We start from the raw sequence: 20,940 nt of genomic DNA on the forward strand, positions 1-20,940 counted from the left end.
TATGCATTTTAGGATCATTTAGCCAAATGTGGGGAGGATGCATTAGGCAGGAGATGGTAGAGAACTATTGTTCTAGCCTTATTGAGAGAAAAAGGGTTGGGGGTGGGGGTTGGTTTCACATTTCTGAAACACTGAACAGAAGTGTTTAATATAGGGTTGTATCCTAGACTAGGGGATTATCAGCATACATTGGATTGGCCAAAAAGTTTGTTCAGGTTTTCCTCTAGCATCCTATGGAAAAATCCAAATGAAATTTTGGTTAACCCAGTATCTCAGTTAAACCTGGGGTGTAGATAAGATCATGGAGGGAGAACAAGGTGAGGGAGAAGAGTTTTGCTGGAAAGACTAATATGTATTCAGTGGTAAGGAATCTGCAGTGGTAAAGAGTCTGCCTGCCAATGCAGAAGACTTGGGTTAGATCCCTGATCTGGGAGGATCCCCTGGAGAAGGAAATGGCAATCCACTCCAGTATTCTTGCCGAGGAAATCTCATGGACAGAGAGGCCTGGCGGGCTACTGTCCATGGGGTCACAAAAGAGTCAGACATGACTTAGGGACTCGACAACAGTATGTATAGACACATTTACTTGTAGAGCATCCATCCTTAGTATAACCCTGTATAGCAGATTTCATGACCCTGTTTTACAGATGGAGAACCCAAAGCTCAAGGGGCTGTGCAGCTTATCCAGGACAGACTTGGAATGTAAAACCAGTCCATTGGGTCTGAAAGCTCTTCTCTATTCTCAGTGGATACTCCTCTCAATTTCCTTATGATCTGGAGCTGATGGCCTTCCATTGCCACTGAGGCCTGTGTCCATAGCACTCACCTCCTCACTTTGCCTTCAGCCATTTGCTAGTGGTCCAGAGACACAAGACCTTGCCAAGCTGCTCACAAAGGAAACAGTCCCTGTGTTGCTGCCCAGAGCCTATTCTGCCACCATTTCCAAAGGGTACAACATCCTTCTTGGCAATCTATTTTGCCTCTAAGTCCTTGAATTTCAACCAACCCCATTGCCCTGCTACAAATCCTTCCAAACTTAAAAATTCATACAGTTCATATGCACAGAACTCACAGGATCCTTGAGACACTCTACTGTAGTGAGGAATTTCTAAAAGTCAGTCCTAGCACTGCAACTGTTCACAAAGAGAAACTGGCCAATATTCATAATTCTACAAACATATGGTAAGGCAGAGCATATTTTAAATATCAAGAACATTTACTTGAGACCTTCCCAAATGGTTTCAAAATTTTATTTGGGGTTTGGACACGGATCAAAACCTGTATTTACCTGAGAGATCATGGCCTGCCTAAACCTTTGAGGTGCACACATTTTCCCTTAAATATACAAGTTAATTAGATTAATTAAGTTTTGCACCAGTTTTGCACTGAAACTGGGAACGGCTTTGATAGATAGACAGTACTTCACTAAAGTAACTCTAACATACTTCTCTTAACACAAGTTTCATTTTTATTTGTTCAGCACGAAAAACAAACACTAAACATATGGAAGGATAACAGGGGGTGCTGAAAACTGAAAAATATTTTATGTAGGTTTAATTTTGGTTACATAGGACTTAATGTTTTGAAGGATTTAGTGCAGATTTTTCTCCAATCCTAGGGAATTTGCTGATATGAGAAAAATAGAATTGTGTTTGTTCTTGAATAAATACAAGCTTTGGGAGAAAGGCAGCACTGTAGATCCATTTTACTAACAGGAATCTGAAAGAAACAGAGGAGGGCATAGTTCACAGATTTATTGCAACACTGTAAGCAAACTTGACTTCCAATTTTTTTTTCCTAATATTTTCCAGATATGTTCTAAAACTAGAAGTTGAATAGAAATACTAAAGAGAGATGATTTAGGAATTAAGATTGACTCTGTAAGAATCTTTAGTAGCATGAATCATGAAACAGTGAAATTATATAAATGCGATATAAATATAGTTTTTAGTTTAACAACAAAACATTTGCAATGCCATAGATTGCTTTCAAGGACTTAGTGCTAATTTTCTGAATTCCAACCTTCTCTCCATCCCTATTTTGCCCGTACGTCCTACCTGACTTCTTTCTTATAACCCCATTGTTTCCACTGACTTGTCCTTCCCTGTTCAAAGTATCTAAAATTCAACTTTTCACAGGAAATTTACTTTGATTACAGGGCAAGTGGGGATATACAGAGATGGGAAAATGAAAATGACCTCTTTTTTTTTCCCAGCAGAGTCATAAACATCTGACTGTTCTTTGTCATTGTATTCAAATAAAATGAATTGTAAAGCCTCCCAAGACAAACACCTTATTATGCCTTGTTACATCTCTTCATACTTTTCTAGGAATGTGGCTTATGGATAAGTATTCCTATGATTTTAAATTCATGGACAAATTTATTCCTTTTCATTAAAGGATTCAAAAGAGAGAGATGTTTTCTTCTGTATGAAATTAAATTTGTTACATGTGGATACATATATATATATTTAGACTACTATTTTTGTGTGTTTAAATGTAGCATTTTAAATATTCATTTCTAATGGCAAACATAATAGCATATTTTGTCTTTAGAACAGTATTGTTTCTGTGAAACATGAGATCTCTTGAAGATTTATAAGCTTTGAGAAATATGAATACAATAAAAGAGGCCAATGTCACTGACATATCGTGAACACCCACCACTTGTTTTTTAAATAGTAAATGCAAAACACATTCTAATTAGTAGCTATAATCCTGTTACTTGAAAGATTTATCATGTTGACTTTACTGCAAGTGTACCACCTTATAGATCAGAAATTTCTAGTGAAGTGAAGATTTGCTCTACAAATAAAAGAAGATATGGCTGCATATAAATCTGGGTGTGTGCATAATTGAAAGAGCTATAGAAACGAAAATGGGGAGGGAACCAGCGATTCCTGGAATTGATGCCCATTGAATCTCTGCCCATTTCTAAAAAAGAACCTTGAAAAAAACAGATTCTGGCAAAATATTGGTTTCCATTACTTTTCATTTTCTCTTGCCAGGATCAGAACCAGATGTTCTGTAATATAGCAAAGTCTGTTCTATTGGCATTTTTGGTCATATTAACTTCAGGAACTACTGGAAATTTTATGTGAGAAGATTCACAGGTGATTAGCATCCAAATTTCCTGAGACTTCAGGGGTTTTGACAGGGTTGGAGAAGCGATGGCATACAGTGAAAGTGTCCAAATATCCTATGTTCTCTTCTTGATGTGCTCATATTCATAATGAAATACATATGCTCATATAACTTATCTTACAACATATGGTACAATATAATTGAAGAAAGTCTATGCAATTATTTCACCCCTCCAAAAAAAGAAAACAGTTCTACATTATTAATAAAAATAAATCAGGGCTTTGGTGTGTGCTAGAGATACAGATTTCAAATATAGCCTCCACAAATGTCCTACAAGTTTGAGTGGAAATAAGAATGGAACATTGTACAACCAGGTCGCCATTTAGGTGTCATTTCCTCTTTTTTCCCCCAACTCTTATATCTAAAGTAAATGATTTCAAAACTGACAACACGCACATTTGGAACTTGAATTATGTGGGTGATCATAATTAAAATTGGATCCATTGCTTTCATTCTCTGCAAATTTTGTCGTCTCAGTTAATGTTGGGGATGTCTCTTAAAAGGCAGTAGCATATTTAAAAGTACTCCCCTGCCCCCAAAACACACACATATTCTATTTGAAGAGCTGATCAAAGTGCTCTCATTTAATAGCATTTCTAGGCTATCCTGGCAATTTCTACCGTAGACCACCCCTGGAGGCTCTCTCTTGATGTTCTAGCAAATTGACACAGCATTGACTATTTAAGTTTCAACTGGATATGCTTATAATTTAAATTTTATAATAGATATTATTTAAGGAAGTGAAAGAAAGCATGTATATTAGTAAACAGAAACAGAAAAAATTAGATAATAATATTTTACTTTAGTGAAATTACCTTTCTGAAGAGGCTCCCAATTTTTCATTCTGTTAGCTACCCCTATGGTGTTGTAGAGATGAAGATGATGAGACAATAAGTCTTCTATAAGAGAGGGAGAAGTCTTACATTTAGGTCTTTAAACCATTTTGAGTTTATTTTTCTATATGGTGTTAGGGAAGGTTCTAATTTCATTCTTTTACATGTAAGTGTTCAGTTTTCCTGCATCAGTGGCACAGTGGTAAAGAAACTTCTGGCCAATACAGGAGAAATAAGAGGCTCAGATTCGATCCCTGGGTCAGGAAGGTCCCCTAGAGTAGGAAATGGCAATCCATTCCAGTATTCTTGCCTGGAAAATTCCATGGACAGAGGGGCCTGATGGGCTATGGTCCATGGGTCACAAAGAGTTGGATATGATTGAGCATACGCACATCCTCTCCGGTTTTCCCAACACCACTTATGGAAGAGATTGTCTTGTCTGTGTTTCTCCATTGTATATTCTTGCTTCTTTTGTCATAGATGAATTGACCGGAAGGGTGGGGGTTTATCTGGGGGATCTCTATTCTGTTTCATTGATCTATGTTTCTGTTTTAGTGTCAGTGCCGTACTGTTTTGATTATTGAAACTTTGTGGTGGTGATGGTTTGTTTAGTCACTAAGTCATGCCTGACTCTTGCAACCCCATGGACTGTAGCCCGCCAGGCTCTTCTGTCCATGAGATTTTCCAGGCAAGGATACAGGAGTGGATTGCCATTTCCTTCTCCAGGGGATCTTCCTGACCCAGGAATCGAACCAGGGTCTCCTGCATTACAGGCCGATTCTTTAAACTTTGTAGTCTAGTCTGAAGTCAGTGAGCATGATTCTTCCAGTTCTGTTTTTCTTTCTCAAGATTGTTTTGGTAGTATGGTGGTCTTTTGTGTTTCCATACAAATTTTAAAATTATTTGTTCCATTAAAAATATCTTTGGTATTTTGATAGGGATAGCACTGAATCTGCAGATTTCTTTTTGGTAGTACAGTCATTTTTAAAATAATATTAATTCTTCCAATCCAAGAACATGGTATATCTTCCCATCTGTTTGTGTCATCTTTAATTTCTTTCATCAGTGTTTCATAGTTTTATGAATACAGGTATTTTACCTCCTGAGGTGGGTTTATTTCTAGATATTTTACTCTTTTTGTTGTGAAAATAAATGAGATTGCTTCCTTAATTTCTCTTTTTGATAGTTTGTTAGTGTCTAGAAGTGCAGCAGATTTCTAGACATTAATTTTATATCCCACAACTTTATCAAATTCATTGATAAGCTCTAGTAATTTTCTGATGGCATCTTTAGAATTTTCTATACATAGTATTATGTCATTTGCAAACAGTGACAGTTAAACTCCTAGAGGAAAACTTAGGGAGCGCACTCTAACATAAATCATAGCAATATTTTTTGGATCTGTCTCCAAAAGCAAAGGAAATAAAAACAAAATTAAACAAAAGGGACCTAATTAAACCTAAATAAAAGCTTTTGCACATCAAAGGAAACCATCAACAAAGCAAAAGACAACCTACTGAATAGGAGAAAATATTTGCAAATATGGCCAATAAGGGGTTAATACCCCAAATATAGAAATAGCTCATACAATTTAACATAAAAAAAAATCCAATTAAAAACTGAGCAGGAGAATTGAATAGCCACTTTTCCAAAGAAGAAATGCAGATGGCCAACAGGCCCATGAAAAGATGTGCAACATTGCTAATCATCAGGGAAATGCAAATCAAAACCACAATGAGATAGCACCTCACACCTGTCAGAATCTATTGTCAAAAAGAACGCAAATAATGAATGTTGGCAAGGATGTGGAGGAAAGGGAACTCTCATACACTGTTGTTGGGAATGTAAATTGGTGCAGCCACTGTGGAAAACAGACTGGAGGTTTCTCAAAAAACTAAAAATAGGACTGCCATATGACCCAGCATTCTACTCCTGAGTGTGTGTTAGTTGTTCAGTCACGCCTGACTCTTTGTGACCCCATGGACTGTAGCCCACCAGGCTCCTATGTCCATGGGATTTCCCAGGCAAGAGTAATGGAGTGGGTAGCCTTTCCATTTGCCAGGGGATCTTCCTGACTCAGGGATTGAACCTGGGTCTCCTGCATTGCAGGCAGATTCTTTACCATCTGAGCCACCAGGGAAACCCTTCCTCCTGGATATATATATGAAACAAAATGGAAACACTAATTTGAAAAGATACATGCACCAAATATTAATAATTGCATTGTTTATAATTGCCAAGACATGGAAGCAACCTATATATGTGTGCGTGTGTGTGTCTATTTACACAATGGAATACTACTACTCAGTCTATGGAAGACTGAAATTTTGCCATTTTCACCAACATGAATGAACTTGAAAAATATTATACTAAGTGAAGTCAGACAGCAAAAGACAGATAGTGTATGATATCACTTATATGTGGAATCTAAAAATACAACAAACTAGTGAGTATAACAAAAAAGAAGTGACTCACAGATATACAGAACAAACAAGTGCTTACCAGTGGGGAGAGGGAGGGAGAAAGGGACATTATAGAGGAATGGGACCAAGAGGTACTAACAATTGTCAACAAAATAGACTATTGATATAAGGATATATTGTACAACACAGGGAATAGAGCCAATATTTTATGATAACCATAAATGGAGTATAGCCTTTAAAAGTTGTAAATCATTGTATTGTATACCTGTAACATAGTATCATACATCAACTATACTTCAATCAAAAAAAGTGGGAGGGGAAGGGGATCACTAAAGCGTCAGACTTTTCAACTCCACCCCATTCCACACCCAAAGAACGTTTTATGGATGAGCTTCCAGCGTCATGTTTCATTCCCTGTTGGAAGAATGAGGATCGGAAAAGGTTTCAATGGAACTTGGAAGGCTATGACTGGATATTCAGAGAGTCCCTAATGACAAGGCTGGAAGGTTGAGCTGGAGTTCTGACATTTCCCCTAATTCCCTATAGTAGAGCTTCTGTGACCAGATCAATGTGAAATTTTAGGCAAGACTGCTCCCAAACATATTAAACTCATAATCTATCAAAAGACACAGCAATGCAAATTTTCTTTGAATAGAATTTTCCTTAATATTTACCAGCAAACATTATCTTCAGTTCAGTTCAGCCACTCAATCGTGTCTCTTTGCGACCCCAAGGACTGCAGCAGGCCAGGCTTCCCTGTCCATTATCAGCTCCCAGAGCTTGCTCAAACTCATGTCCATCGAGTTGGTGATGCCATCCAACCATCTCATCCTCTGTTGTTCCCTTCTTCTCATGCCTTCAATCTTTCCCAGCATCAGGGTCTTTTCCAATCAGTCAGTTCTTTGCATCAGGTGTCCAAAGTACTGGAGCTTCAGTTTCAGCATCAGTCCTTCCAAAATTTAGGACTGATTTCCTTTAGGATTGACTGGTCTGATCTACTCACAGCCCAAGGAACTCTCAAGATTCTTCTCCAACACCACAGTTCAAAAGCATCAGTTCTTTGGTGCTCAGCTTTCTTTATGGTCCAACTCTCACATCTCTACATGACTACTGGAAAAACCATAGCTTTGACTAGATGGACTTTTGTCGACAAAGCAATGTCTCTGCTTTTTTAATATACTGTCTAGATTGGTCATAGATTTTCTTCCAAGGAGCAAGTGTCTTGTAATTTCATGGCTGCAGTCACCATCTACAGTGATTTTGGAGTCCAAGAAAATAAAGTCTGTCACGGTTTCCACTGTTTCCCCATTATTTGCCATGAAGGGATCAGATGCCATGATCTTATCCAGGAATTAGTTGATAATTCACTAAAAGACAGAGAGAAACATACCTATGTGAGGGCCTTCCTAGGGGGCTTGATTGTTAAACTTGTAGGGTATAGGATAAATTGAATGGAAAAGAGAGCTGATGAGGTAGAGGGTGAGGTGTTAATGTCTAGTCTCTACCTGTTTCATAATTTTTCCTTAAATTGGCTTTGACAATGAGACTCAAAATTAAATTCAGACATGTCATAGCTTGCCAATGCTGTGAATAATGCTTTGTTTTTCTCCATTCACACTGCTTAGGGATGGATTACAAGGGTATATTACTATTCTAATTTCTAAAATGGTAAATTACCTTTGGAAAGAAGCAGAGTCCCTTCCAGAAGGTAGGTTTTGGAATCTCTGGAAGCATCATGAGATATTTTTTCTTAAAAGGCTGGCAAAGTGCCCATTGCCTGAGGAAAGATTTTGTTACCATATTTGCCAGAGTATAAAATATAATTATACCCTCTGAACCAATATGCTTCCAGCTGCTCCCAAATATTTAATCAGCATTGATCTCAATTACTCTCCCACCTTCCCTGATAAAAGAGAGTGTCAGACTTTGACACCAAGGAAATTGTAGGTGGCCTTCTTGACTATCTGACAGTCCCCTGGGGTGGTGAAAGACAATGTAAATAGACACAAACTGGAGGAGAATGGAGAGCAGTATTTAAATGCATTACAATAGGAATGTATTATAGTCAACAGATAGGATGATCAGAAAATTCATCTGATCTGAAAGTTTAAAAGAAAGCAGCCCATTCTCCTTAGTAGTGAAGGCTGTGAAAGAAAGAAAGTGGTGATTCTGGTTCAGAAGGATGGCAAATAATGTAATAAATTATGCCCTCATCCTGGTTGGGCATCCTGGGAGTCAGTTAGGTTTAGGATTCAAAGAGTTGAGAACTCACTGTTGCAACCTAAGAGCTGCCCAAGCTGACTCAAGTGATTGTTAATTACCCTCCCTCCCTGTAGAACTACAGCAGAAGTGTGAGCTGTGAGAGCTGAGAGCATCATCACTGTGTGGACTGGTTGTTGTTGTGTTTAGTAGCTAAGTCATGTCCGGCTCCTTTGTGACTCCATTGACTGTAGCCAGCCAGGCTCTTCTGTCCACAGGATTTTCCAGGCAAGAATTCCAGAGTAGGTTGCCATTTCCTTCTGCAGGGGATCTTCCTGACCAAGGGATCGAACCCATATCTTCTGCATTGGCAGGTGGATTCTTTACCATTGAGCCACCTGGGAAGCCCCAGGTGGACTGCTATCACCTGTCACATGTGATACCACATGGTAGCACAAAGCCAGAACAGCAACAGACTGGGACACTTCAATGTTCTCCCTGCTGGGCAGCATCTGAGCCCTGAGGTTAACAAAGGATCTGTTGGGAGAAAGAAGCAGATATTTTCTGGCTGATATGACTGACACGTGGGGTTTGCTACTGGAGTTTATGCTGATAGTCTTCATTAGAGACACTCTCATCTCTCAGATTATAAAAGCAAAAACTTAGATAGGAGAAGGATAGTCGGAACTAAAGTTGCACAGAAATTTAGCCCCATGACAGGAAGTAGAATCCAATCACAATATCTCATCCAGGGTTCTATTCATTACACTAGACAACATTTTGGTGGGGGGAGACTTTTGTTTTTATTTTTTATTGAAGTCGAGCTGATTTACAACATCTTGGGTGTACAGCAAAGTGAATATTCAAAACATAAACTTATTCAGATTCTTTTCCATTACAGGTTATAACAAGATATTGAAAACAGTTCCCTGTCCTATACTGTATGTCCTTGTTATTTATCTTATATACAATAGTGTGTATATGTTAATCTCAAATTTCCAGTTTATTCCTCCCTTTATCTGTCCCCTTTGGTAACCATAAGTTTAGATTTTTCTGAAGTTCAACAACTTTGACATTGCTCTTTGAGGATTTCTGACTTCATTCATTTATCATTCATTTTTTTCACTTGCTCAATAAATAACTATCAAACAACTGTTACGTATCAAAGTGAAAGTGAAAGCTGCTCAGTCATGTCCGACTCCTTGAGACCCCCTGCACTGTAGCCGGTCAGGCTCCTCTCTCCATGGAATTCTCCAGGCCAGAATCCTGGAGTGGGTAGCCACTCCCTTCTCCAGGGGATCTTCCCAATTCAGGGATTGAACACAGGTATCCACATTGCAGGAGGATTCTTCACTGTCTGAGCCACTAGGGAAGCACATTACATACCAAATGCTCTCCTAAATTCCAGGAATACAGAAGGGAAAAATACACATTGTTTACCTTTGTACAGCTTTTTTTTTTTTTTTTACGTTTGCACACTCATGTTCAGAGAAATAAAAGCCATGTTGAAAGTCATGACAAACAGAACATCTCAAAACTAAAAATCATGCTCAACAACTGGACATGATCAGTAAATTCCATCTTCTGAACACTGATCAAACACTCCACCCTCATATATCAGTAAGCTTGTAATGATCATTGGACAAGAGATCATTTGCGGACTAACGAGAGTCAGGTAAGGGGTCATTGCAATCAAAGCTTGGTTTCCATACTCAAAAGTCTTCTGTGTTCTCTGGTATTTTTTCTGTAAGAGTGGCATCATCTCTTCACCTGAGTGACACAATCGGCCTCCTCAGTGTTTTCTCGTCCTCTTTTCTCTTAAAACTTCACTCCCTTCAGAAAAGGATATACATTGATAGTGAGAGTTTTTTAAAAAATTATTGGTGTATAGTTGCTTTACAATGTGTTATTTTTGGCTGTACAGCAAAGTCAATCAGCCATATACATATATACAACCTCTCTTTTTTTGGATTTCCTTCCCATTTAGGTCATCATAATTCCAAAAGATACATGCCCCCCCACCATCTTTATTGCAGCACTATTTACAATAGCCAGGACACGGAAGCAACTTAAATGTCCATCAACAGAGGAATGGATAAAGATGTGGAACACATATACAATGGAATATTACTCAGCCTTAAAAAGGAATTAAATTGTGCTATTTTCAGAGATGTGGATGGACCCAGAGACTGTGATAGACAGTGAAGTAAGTCAGAAAGAGAAAAAAAATATTGTACATTAATGTATATATGTGTAATCTAGAAAAAATGGTACAGATGAACCTATTTACAAAGCAGAAATAGAGACATAGACTAGAGAACAAATATATGGACACCAATGTGGGAAAAGGGGAGAGGGGAGGAATTGGGAGAATGGAATTGATATATATACACTACTATGCATAGTGTGAGTTTCAAGGGCCTTTACTCAGGTGTTTTCGCAGAAATCAGAGCATTAGGATTAATAAATCCCTAGTCAAATTTAGAGGCTTCTCCGGTGGCTCAGTGGCAAAGAATCTGCCTGCCAAAGAAGGAGACATGGGTTTGATTCCTGGGTCAGGAAGATCCACTGGAGATGGAAATGCAACCCCTTCCAGTATTCTTACTGGGAAATATTCCATGGGCAAAGGAGCTTGGTGGGCTATAGTCCATGGGGTTGCAAAAATGTCAGACACTATTTGGTGAATAAACAGCAACAACAGCAGAATCGAAACCCAACTAGCATTCAAGCTATGAGGTCACACATGGATCAGCAAGGGGTGGAGCACAGGGAAATATTTCAGCAGAATTTGATCTTCTAGGTTCTGAGTCTGAGGTCACAATCATTGATGCCGCTTTGGATACTATTTGAATGCTTTGTATTACATTGATATTACGCTGTGAAATGTAAACTTACATTCAGAAGCTGGAGATATTTTAAGGTATTATTTTTTATCATTTTTGCTATTGCTTATTAGCAAACCATTAGGTCATACTTGTTCAGATGTTTAGAAATTGTCAACAATATAGTCATTGTTTTAAACTAGATATGATTTAATATAGCTCAAGTACCTAATTCATAGCCACTATTTTTCTAAAACCATAAGAAATGGACTTGTTTAATTGATCTTAGCTTTAATCCTACATGCAGATCCTCACAAGTTCCAACGTTAAAAAAGCTATAGAGACAAGAGACAACAGAAGAAGGAAAATTCACAGATAATAATACCAAAGAGAGACAAACATATGCCATAATCCTGGAAAAATTCTACCAAGGGTAAGGCAGATGAAGTTTGATTTAGGAAAAGCTATAACATGCTTCGCCATTGAGTGGATATTGCCTGAAAAAAAAAATGTTTAAGATACAGTGTGTGTGTATGTGTGTGTTTGCTATGTCACTCGGTCGTGTCTGACTCTTTGAGACCCCATGGACTGTAGCCTGCCAGGCTCCTCTGTCCATGGGGATTCTCCAGGCAAAAAATACTAGAATGGGTGGCCATTTCCTCCTCCAGGGGATCTTCCTGACACAGGGATCAAACCCAGGTCTCCTGCATTGCAGGCAGATTCTTTACCAGCTGAGCTGCCAGGGAAGGCCCAAGATATACTGTATTGCTCATCAACTCGAGACATACAGCCTGTACAAGCCACGTCTGTTCACAAGGTGCTGCTTTGGGGAGAATTTGAAGACTGTTCCTGCCTTTGTTTCTTCAATTCCAGCTATCTACATCCACCCAGATTTAGCAAATTACAAAAGCCAAAAGAGCAGTAAATTAATGACGTGCTTGCTTTGCAGTGTGAGAGGGAGAGTTTTTAGGAGTCAAGAGCACTAGGTCAAATAGAGATTTGAAAAGAGTCCCTGACTAAGTAGTGTAGCATTTCATGTGGTCTACTAGTTATTAAAGAATATATTAATGTCTGCAAAAATTAGAGTTAGGTGCTGTGAAACTTGAATTCCAGCTAAGAAAAATAATAGGAGAAAATTATGTCTCGGCTTCAGATAACTGACACCCACATTCATTAGTAAATATTAGGTCTGGAAATATCTTGCCTCTTTTGAGTAAAATCACAGTAAGTAAATCAAAGAAATCTCTAAAAATAAGATTATTTAAGAATTCAGAAAAAAGTTTTCAGGAAACAAATTGGCACAGTCAGTAAAATTTAACAAGATATGGCCATTATAATGCTATTTCCCTGTTCAAAGTGCTAGTTGCTCAGTCATGTCTGACTCTGCTATTTCACGGACTGCAACCTGCCAAGCTCCTCTGTCCATGGTATTTCCCAGGCAAGAATACTGGAGTGGGTTGCCATTTCTTTCTTCAGGGGATCTTCCCGACCCAAGGATCGAACCCTGGTCTCCCGCATAGCGGAGAGATTCTTTACCAACTGAACCACTAGGGAAGTCCAATTTCCCTGTTAAGGGACAAATTTTAAAATGAAAAGTCAATAGGATGGACTATAAATGATATAAAGATGAACACTTTCAGGAAACAAATATGCAACAAGAAGTAGTAAAGTACAGAACTGACAAAGAAGCAAATTTTATCAGTCATTTGGTGTACAGACATATAAATTATCTTACAGCTTAGAGAAAAAAAAAAAAGACTTTATGAACAAGGACTAAAGCCAGAGGGATGGGTTGGTGGGATATGGGAGGGTGGTTCAAGAGGGAGGGGATATATAAATACGTGTGTGTCTGTATATACATGTATAATATATATATACACACACACACATATATAATATATTTATGGCTGATTTATGTTGTATGACAGAAACAAATCAACACAATATTGTAAAGCCATTATACAATTAACTAAAATTAAATTTTAAATATATGTAAACAATGTTAAAAAAAAAAAAACAGGTACTGAAAAAATGAGAGAACTAGACAACAGAGAATAAAATTTGTAATGCACCTGAAGAAAAAGTGAGAGCCTTTTGTCACAATCAAAGACACAACTGGAGAAAATATTCTGACCTAAAAAAGATTCATGTTAGCAAATGTATAGGAAATTCCCTCATTTTTTTATGTTAAATTACTGGGAGAAAGGCATGTCATTAAACACTTTGAGAAAAAATATTTAAAATATGAGGCATATGAACATCTCCTCAAGCATTGTGACTAAATCACAATGTCATATAACTTTCTTACACAATATTAATAAAAGGTAATATAGCTAAATATACAGAAATCTGAGGAAAAACCTTTGTAGAGTAAGATGCCAGAAAAATTTTCTTTCATATGTGAAATATATTTTATATGTAAAATATATTCTCAAATATTCAAGAACATGGAACATACCCTGCCTTCTATATAATTTGCAATCCAAGACAGAAAAAACAGACATAAGGTAAGATAAAAAAATGTGAAATGTAAGCATATGCAATAAGTAATGAAACCAGTTAAATTTTATTTTAAATAATTATTTTATACAATTCATAATTTCTTAAAAATAAAAGATCTCAAACTCTCAGACTTGGAGAGAGAGTACTGATATAAATTGATATAACCATTTGTAGGATTGTTTTGAAATATATTTCAATATATATGAAAATATTCATACCCACTTCTAAGGCTAAATCCTAAGGAAATGATGAAACATTTTTTCCAATTATATCTTATCATAGTGTCATAAGATGAATTTAATCCTAGCCATTAAAACTACTTACTAGCAGATGACTTAATATTAAATAAAAAGGGATATAATGTGATCAATGTGTAATGTTAAATTTTGTAGATTATATGAGCTTTACTTTAGTTATATAATCACTTGCATATTCATTAATTGAAAAATATTTATGGAGTGCCTGTGCCTACTGTCAAGTAGACTATGATCTAGACACTGAAGATAACAGCAACAAACAAAAGTGAAAAGTGAAAGTGCTAGTTCAGTCTGTCTGACTTTTTGCAACCCCATGGACTATAGCCCACCAGGCTCCTCTGTCCATGGAATTCTCCAGGCAAGAATACTTGAGTGGGTAGCCATCCCCTTCTCCAGAGGATCTTCCCGACCCAGGGACTGAACCCAGGTCTCCTTCATTGCAGGCAGATTCTTTACCATCTGAGGCACCAGGAAAGCCCCATAATGGAGCTTAAGTTCAATTTAATATAATACATAATGGTAGATATAATATAGTACATAATACATACAATAAATATTAAGTCATTTCTGCATGGTGGGATTATGGATGGTTTTAAAAAATATTTTTTATTTTAATTCTCTCCCAATACCATTTATTATTTTTATACAAAAATTTCATTTTAAAATGACTTCTGTATCAAATGTTTTATTAAAAATGGACTTCAACAGAACTTTTTTTTTTTCAACAGAACTTTTTAATGTTAACATAGAATTAAACTTTTTTTTAATTGTTGGACATACCTGTATTCGTGATCCAAAATTAAAATCAGAGGCATTAATTCTGGTTATCTAATTAAAATTCCCAAAAAGACCATTTTTCTAGTCCACTATTTCTAGAAATATCCCCCTTATGTACTCTAGTAGAATTCATAGGCCTGTCAAGTATTTCCCAGGCACTTTTGATGCCCTAATTCCAGTTATTTATTTTAAATAAATTAATTTTGTTTGTACTGCATCCCTTTCCTCCTGCATTAAGTTTCTGTCTGACACTAGTGGAAACAAATTTCAAAACAACACAACAAAGGTTTTCCTCACAGCTGCTTCAACCAGATGGTAGATTTAAGCTTCTGGAAACATATTAGGAAAGCCTATTCCCATATAAAGTCTATCTCAAGCTTAGGCATCCCTAAGGCCCTTGCAAAACTCAGAGAGGACTGATAAATTGGAGGTGTTTTTCTGTACAGTAATTTCTATCTTTATGCTATTCAACTGCCATGAACTCATAGGCTATCTCTGGCTCACTCACCATTGTATACATGCTTATATAACACTGTGACTAAAACACATATACTAGGTAATGCTGTTTATGCTGTTGTTTATTCACTAAGTCGTGTCCAACTATTTTGTGAATCCCACGAACTATAGCCCACCAGGCTCCTCTGCCCATGGGAGTTCCCAGGCAAGAACACTGGAATGGGTTGCCATGGCCTTCTCTAGGGGATCTTACTGATCCAGGGATTGAACATGCATCTCCTGCTTTGGCAGGCTGACTTTTTATCACTGAGCTACCAGGGAAGCCCAATTCTGTTTATATCCCTTCCTATATTCGGACTCCTTATATTTCAAGATGCCATTTCAGAGAACCATTATAATCTATGGTAATCCTTTTCCCCAAGAAAGTGATCTTTTTGAAGAACAATAGGAAGATAAAGCAACAGAAAAAGCCAATTACTTGATTGTAGGGTGACACTTTTATCATCATATTGGGGTAGTGACCACTGCAAACTTTTCTTGTTTATAAGTACATTAGTTTGTACTCCTGAGTTGGCAATTTACCATATGGAGACCAGAGGGGAGGGGACTGGGGGGAGGAAAGAAATAGGTGAGGGAGATTAGGAGGTACCATCTCCCAAGTGCAAAATAAATGAGTCAGGAGTGTGAAATGTATAGTGTGGGGAATATAGTCATAACTATCTAATATCTTTGTGTGATGGCATATCATAAATAGACTTATTATGAAATGTACAGAAATATTAAATCACTATGTTGGGTAAGAGGAGCTAACATACTGTTGTAGGTCAATGACACTTCAAAAACAAACTCATAGAAAATGAGATCAGATTTGTGGTTACCAGAGGTCGGGCATGTGTCCATCCCCCTAGTGGACAAAGATAGTCAAAATGTACAAACTTCCAGGGATAACAAAGATAAGTGATGGAGGTGTAATGTACAACATGATATATGTAATTGACACTGTTGTATGTTATATATGAAAGCTGTTAAGAGGGTAACAACTGATGAGTCTGAGTCTGATGTGAAGAGTGAGTGAGTGAAGTCGCTCAGTCGTGTCCGACTCTTTGCGACTCCATGGATTGTAGCCTATCAGGCTCCTTCATCCATGGGATTTTCCAGGCAAGAATGCTGGAGTGGATTGCCATTTCCTTCTCCAGGGATTCTTCCCAACCCAGGAATTGAACCCGGGTCTCCCGCATTACAGGCAGACGCTTTACCGTCTGAGCTACCAGGGAAGCCCACCCGATGTGAAGAGCCGACTTATTGGAAAAGAGCTTGATGCTGGAAAAGAGTGAAGGCAAAAGGAGAAGAGGGTGGCAGAGGAAGAGATGGTTAGATAGCATCACTGACTCCATGGACATCAACTTGAGCAAACTCCAGGAGATAGTGAAGGACAGGGAAGCCTGGTGTGCTGCAGTCTGAGGGGTTGCAAAGTCAGACAGGACTTAGCTAATAAATAACAACAACAAGAGAGTAAATCCTAAGAGTTCTCATCACAGGGAAAATATTTTTTCTATTTCTTTCTCTCTTTTTTTACTTATATGACATGATAGATGTTCACTAATTGCCTGGAGAAATGTCAATAACCTCAGATATGCAGATGACACCACCCTTATGGCAGAAAGTGAAAAACTAAAGAGCCTCTTGATGAAAGTTAAAGAAGAGAGTGAAAAAGTTGGCTTAAAGTTCAACATTCAGAAAACTAAGATCATGGCATCTGGTCCCATCACTTCATGGGAAATGGATGGGGAAACAGTGGAAACAGTGGCAGACTTTATTTTTTGGGGCTCCAAAATCACTGCAAATGGTGATTGCAGCCATGAAATTAAAAGACGCTTACTCCTTGGAAGGAAAGTTATGACCAACCTAGACAGCATATTCAAAAGCAGAGACATTACTTTGCCAACAAAGGTCCGTCTAGTCAATGCTATGGTTTTTCCTGTGGTCATGTATGGACGTGAGAGTTGGACTGTGAAGAAAGCTGAGTGCCAAAGAATTGATGCTTTTGAACTGTGGTGTTGGAGAAGACTCTTGAGAGTCCCTTGGACTGCAAGGAGATCCAACCAGTCCATCCTAAAGGAGATCAGTCCTGGGTGTTCATTGGAAGGACTGATGTTACAGCTGAAACTCCAATACTTTGGCCACCTGATCAGAAGAGTTGACTCATTGGAAAAGACTCTGATGCTGAGAGGGATTAGGTGCAGGAGGAGAATGGGCTGACAGAGGATGAGATGGCTGGATGGCATCACCGACTCGATGGAAATGAGTTTGAGTGAACTCTGGAATTTGGTGATGGACAGGGAGGCCTGGCGTGCTGCAATTCATGGGGTCACAAAGAGTCGGACACGACTGAGTGACTGGACTGAACTGAACTGAAATATCATTTCACAATGTATGTAAGTCAAATGATCATGTTATATACCTTAAACTTATTCAGTGCAGTATGTCAATTTGCACCTCATTAAAGGTGAGAGGAAAAAAATATCATTTGTCTCTCATCTTACCAGTTCATAAGGGAAGTATAATCATAATGGTCCTTTATGATTATACAGTGGAAGTGACAAGTAGATTTATGGGATTAGATCTGATTGATAGAGTGCCTGAAGAACTATGGAAGGAGGTCCATGGCATTGTACAGGAGGCAGTGATCAAGAACTTTCCCAAGAAAAAGAAATACAAAAGAGCAAGATGGTTGTCTGAGGAGGCCTTACAAATAACTGAGAAAAGAAGAAAAGCTAAAAGCAAAGGAGAAAAGGAAAGATATACTCTGCATTGAATGCAGAGTTCCAAATAATAGCAAGGGGAGATAAGAAAACCTTCCTAATAGAGGAAAACAATAGAATGGGAAGACTAAAAATATCTTCAAGAAAATTAGAGATACCACAGGAACATTTCATGCAAAGATAGGCACAAGAAAGGACAGAAATGTTATGGATCTAACAGAAGCAGAAGATATTAAGAAAAGGTGGCAAGAATACACAAAAGAACTGTACAAAGATCTTCATGACCCAGATAACCACGATGGTGTGATCAATCACCTAGAGCCAGACATCCTGGAATGCAAAGTCAAGTGAGCCTTAGGAACCATCACTACAAACAAAGCTAGTGGAGGTGATGGAATTCCAGTTGAGCTATTTCAAATCCTAAAAGATGATGCTGTGAAAGTGCTGCACTCAATATGCCAGCAAATTTGGAAAACTCAGCAGTGGCCACAGGACTGGAAAAGGTCAGTTTTCATTCCAATCCCAAAGAAAGGCAATGCCGAAGAATGCTCAAACTACCGCACAATTGCACTCATCTCACACACTAGCAAATTAATGCCCCAAATTCTCCAAGCCAGGCTTCAACAGTATGTGAACCATGAAATTCCAGATGTTCAAGCTGGATTTACAAAAGGCAGAAGAACCAGAGATCAAATTGCCAACATCCATTGGATCATCAAAAAAGCAAGAGAGTTCCAGAAAAACATCTATTTCTGCTTTGCTGACTATAGCAAAGCCTTTAACTGTGTGGATCACAATAAACTGTGGAAAATTCTTCAAGAGATGGGACTACCAGACCACCTGACTTGCCTCCTGAGAAATCAGTATGCAGGTCAAGAAGCAACAGTTAGAACTGGACATGGAACAACAGAGGAGTACATCAGAGGAGATGTACATAAGGAAAGGAGTACATCAAGGCTGTATATTGTCACCCTGCTTATTTAATTTATATGCAGAGTACATCATGCAAAATCCTGGACTGGATGAAGCACAAATTGGAATCAAGTTTGTCAGGAGAAATATCAATAACCTCAGATATGCAGATGACACCACCCTTATGGCAGAAAGCAAAGAAGAACTAAAGAGCCTCTTGATGAAAGTGAAAGAGGAGAGTGAAAAAGTATGTTTAAAACTCAACATTCAGAAAACTAAGATCATAGCATCTGGTCCCATCACTTCATGGCCAAATAGATGGGGAAACAATGGAAGTAGTGAGAGACTTTATTTTTGGGGGGCTGCAAAATCACTGCAGATGGTGATTGCAGCCATGAAATTAAAAATGCTTGCTCCTTGGAAGAAAAGCTATGACCAACCTAGACAGTTCATTAAAAAGCAGAGACATAATTTGCTGACAAAGGTCCGTCTAGTCAAAGCTATGGTTTTTCCACCAGTCATGTATGGATGTGAGAGTTGGACTATAAAGAAAGCTGAGCACCAAATAATTGATGCTTTTGAACTGTCATGTTGGAGAAGACTCTTGAGAGTCCCTTGGACTGCAAGGAGATCCAACCAGTCCATCCTAATGGAAATCAGTCCTGAATATTCATTCCAATCCTTTGACCACCTCATGTGAAGAACTGACTCATTGGAAAAGACCCTGATGTTGGTAAAGATTGAAGGCAAGTGGAGAAGGGGACGACAGAGGATGAGATGGTTGGATGGCATCACCGACTCTATGGACATGAGTTTGAGCAAGCTCAGGATTTGGTGATGGACAGGGAAGCCTGCTGTGCTATAGTCCATCGGAATACAAAGAGTCAGACATGACTGAGTGATTGAACTGAAATTATTGGTTCATATATTTTTAAAAAATCCACCACTATCTCCCATCTTTAAAAAAAAAAAAAAAACCCTCTTGACCCCACATCTCCTAACAGCTATTTCTCCATTTTCACTTCCTTTTCTTAGGCAGTAAAATGTCTTGAATGTATAGTCTACCCAAGTTGGTTCCAATTCATCCCCCATTTTCCCTTATTTAGCACATGTAAATTTGGCTTCTGTCCCCCAAATTCCACCCACTGTTTTTCAAGTCATCATGTATTCTTTTACTTAAGTCAAAATCCAGAGTTTCCCCTATTCCTTCCTTCTCCTCATTCTCCTTATCCCATTTTTCAGGAAGTGCCATTGACTTTACATACAAAACCATGTCAAATCTGGATAATACATTCTCTCACCAGAATTATCATCCTAAGTCCTGATATTACTGCATGTCTTTCTTACTGTAATGAAAAGATTCTCAGCTGATGTCTTTTCTTCTACTCATTTCCTCTACATTCTTTTCTGACAGACAACTCATAGTAATTTGTATTACATAAAATTTGTATTATTTAATTCCTTATATAAAATCCTCTTGCTATGGCCTACAAAGTTCTATAAAAACTGGCCTAGCATTTTCTTCTCTGTTGCATCTTTTATCATGAACTCACTCTCCCCTTCTCATCTATATTAGTCCTCATTCCATCATTATCTTCTATAGATCTCCTATTTATTTCCTTCACAGCATCTATTTCATTTTCTGCTCTTCATCTCCTTCCCTCCACTCTGCTCACCCAAATTGTATTTTTCTTCACAGCAGGGACTTTGTTTCAATAGAGTTCCTTGCACATAACATGTATATAGGGATTTTTGCTGAATGACTGAATGATAAATCTGGCAGCATAATAATACAACTACAAATACTATACAAGAGCTTTGAAGACATAAAGGAGGAGATCAGAACTGTTAAG

The 20,940-nt window shown here is 38.0% G+C and overlaps 1 non-coding gene across 1 annotated transcript; it reads right to left on the bottom strand.

Annotated features, from left to right (window-relative positions):
- Positions 1-16,615: 16,615 nt before the first annotated feature.
- Positions 16,616-16,687, bottom strand: TRNAY-GUA (transfer RNA tyrosine (anticodon GUA)). Its single transcript has one exon. It is a non-coding gene; the product is annotated as a tRNA-Tyr (tRNA).
- Positions 16,688-20,940: the final 4,253 nt, after the last annotated feature.

The sequence above is a fragment of the Bos javanicus genome, chromosome 5, assembly GCF_032452875.1.
Source record: "Bos javanicus breed banteng chromosome 5, ARS-OSU_banteng_1.0, whole genome shotgun sequence".
NCBI classification, from domain to species: domain Eukaryota; kingdom Metazoa; phylum Chordata; class Mammalia; order Artiodactyla; family Bovidae; genus Bos; species Bos javanicus.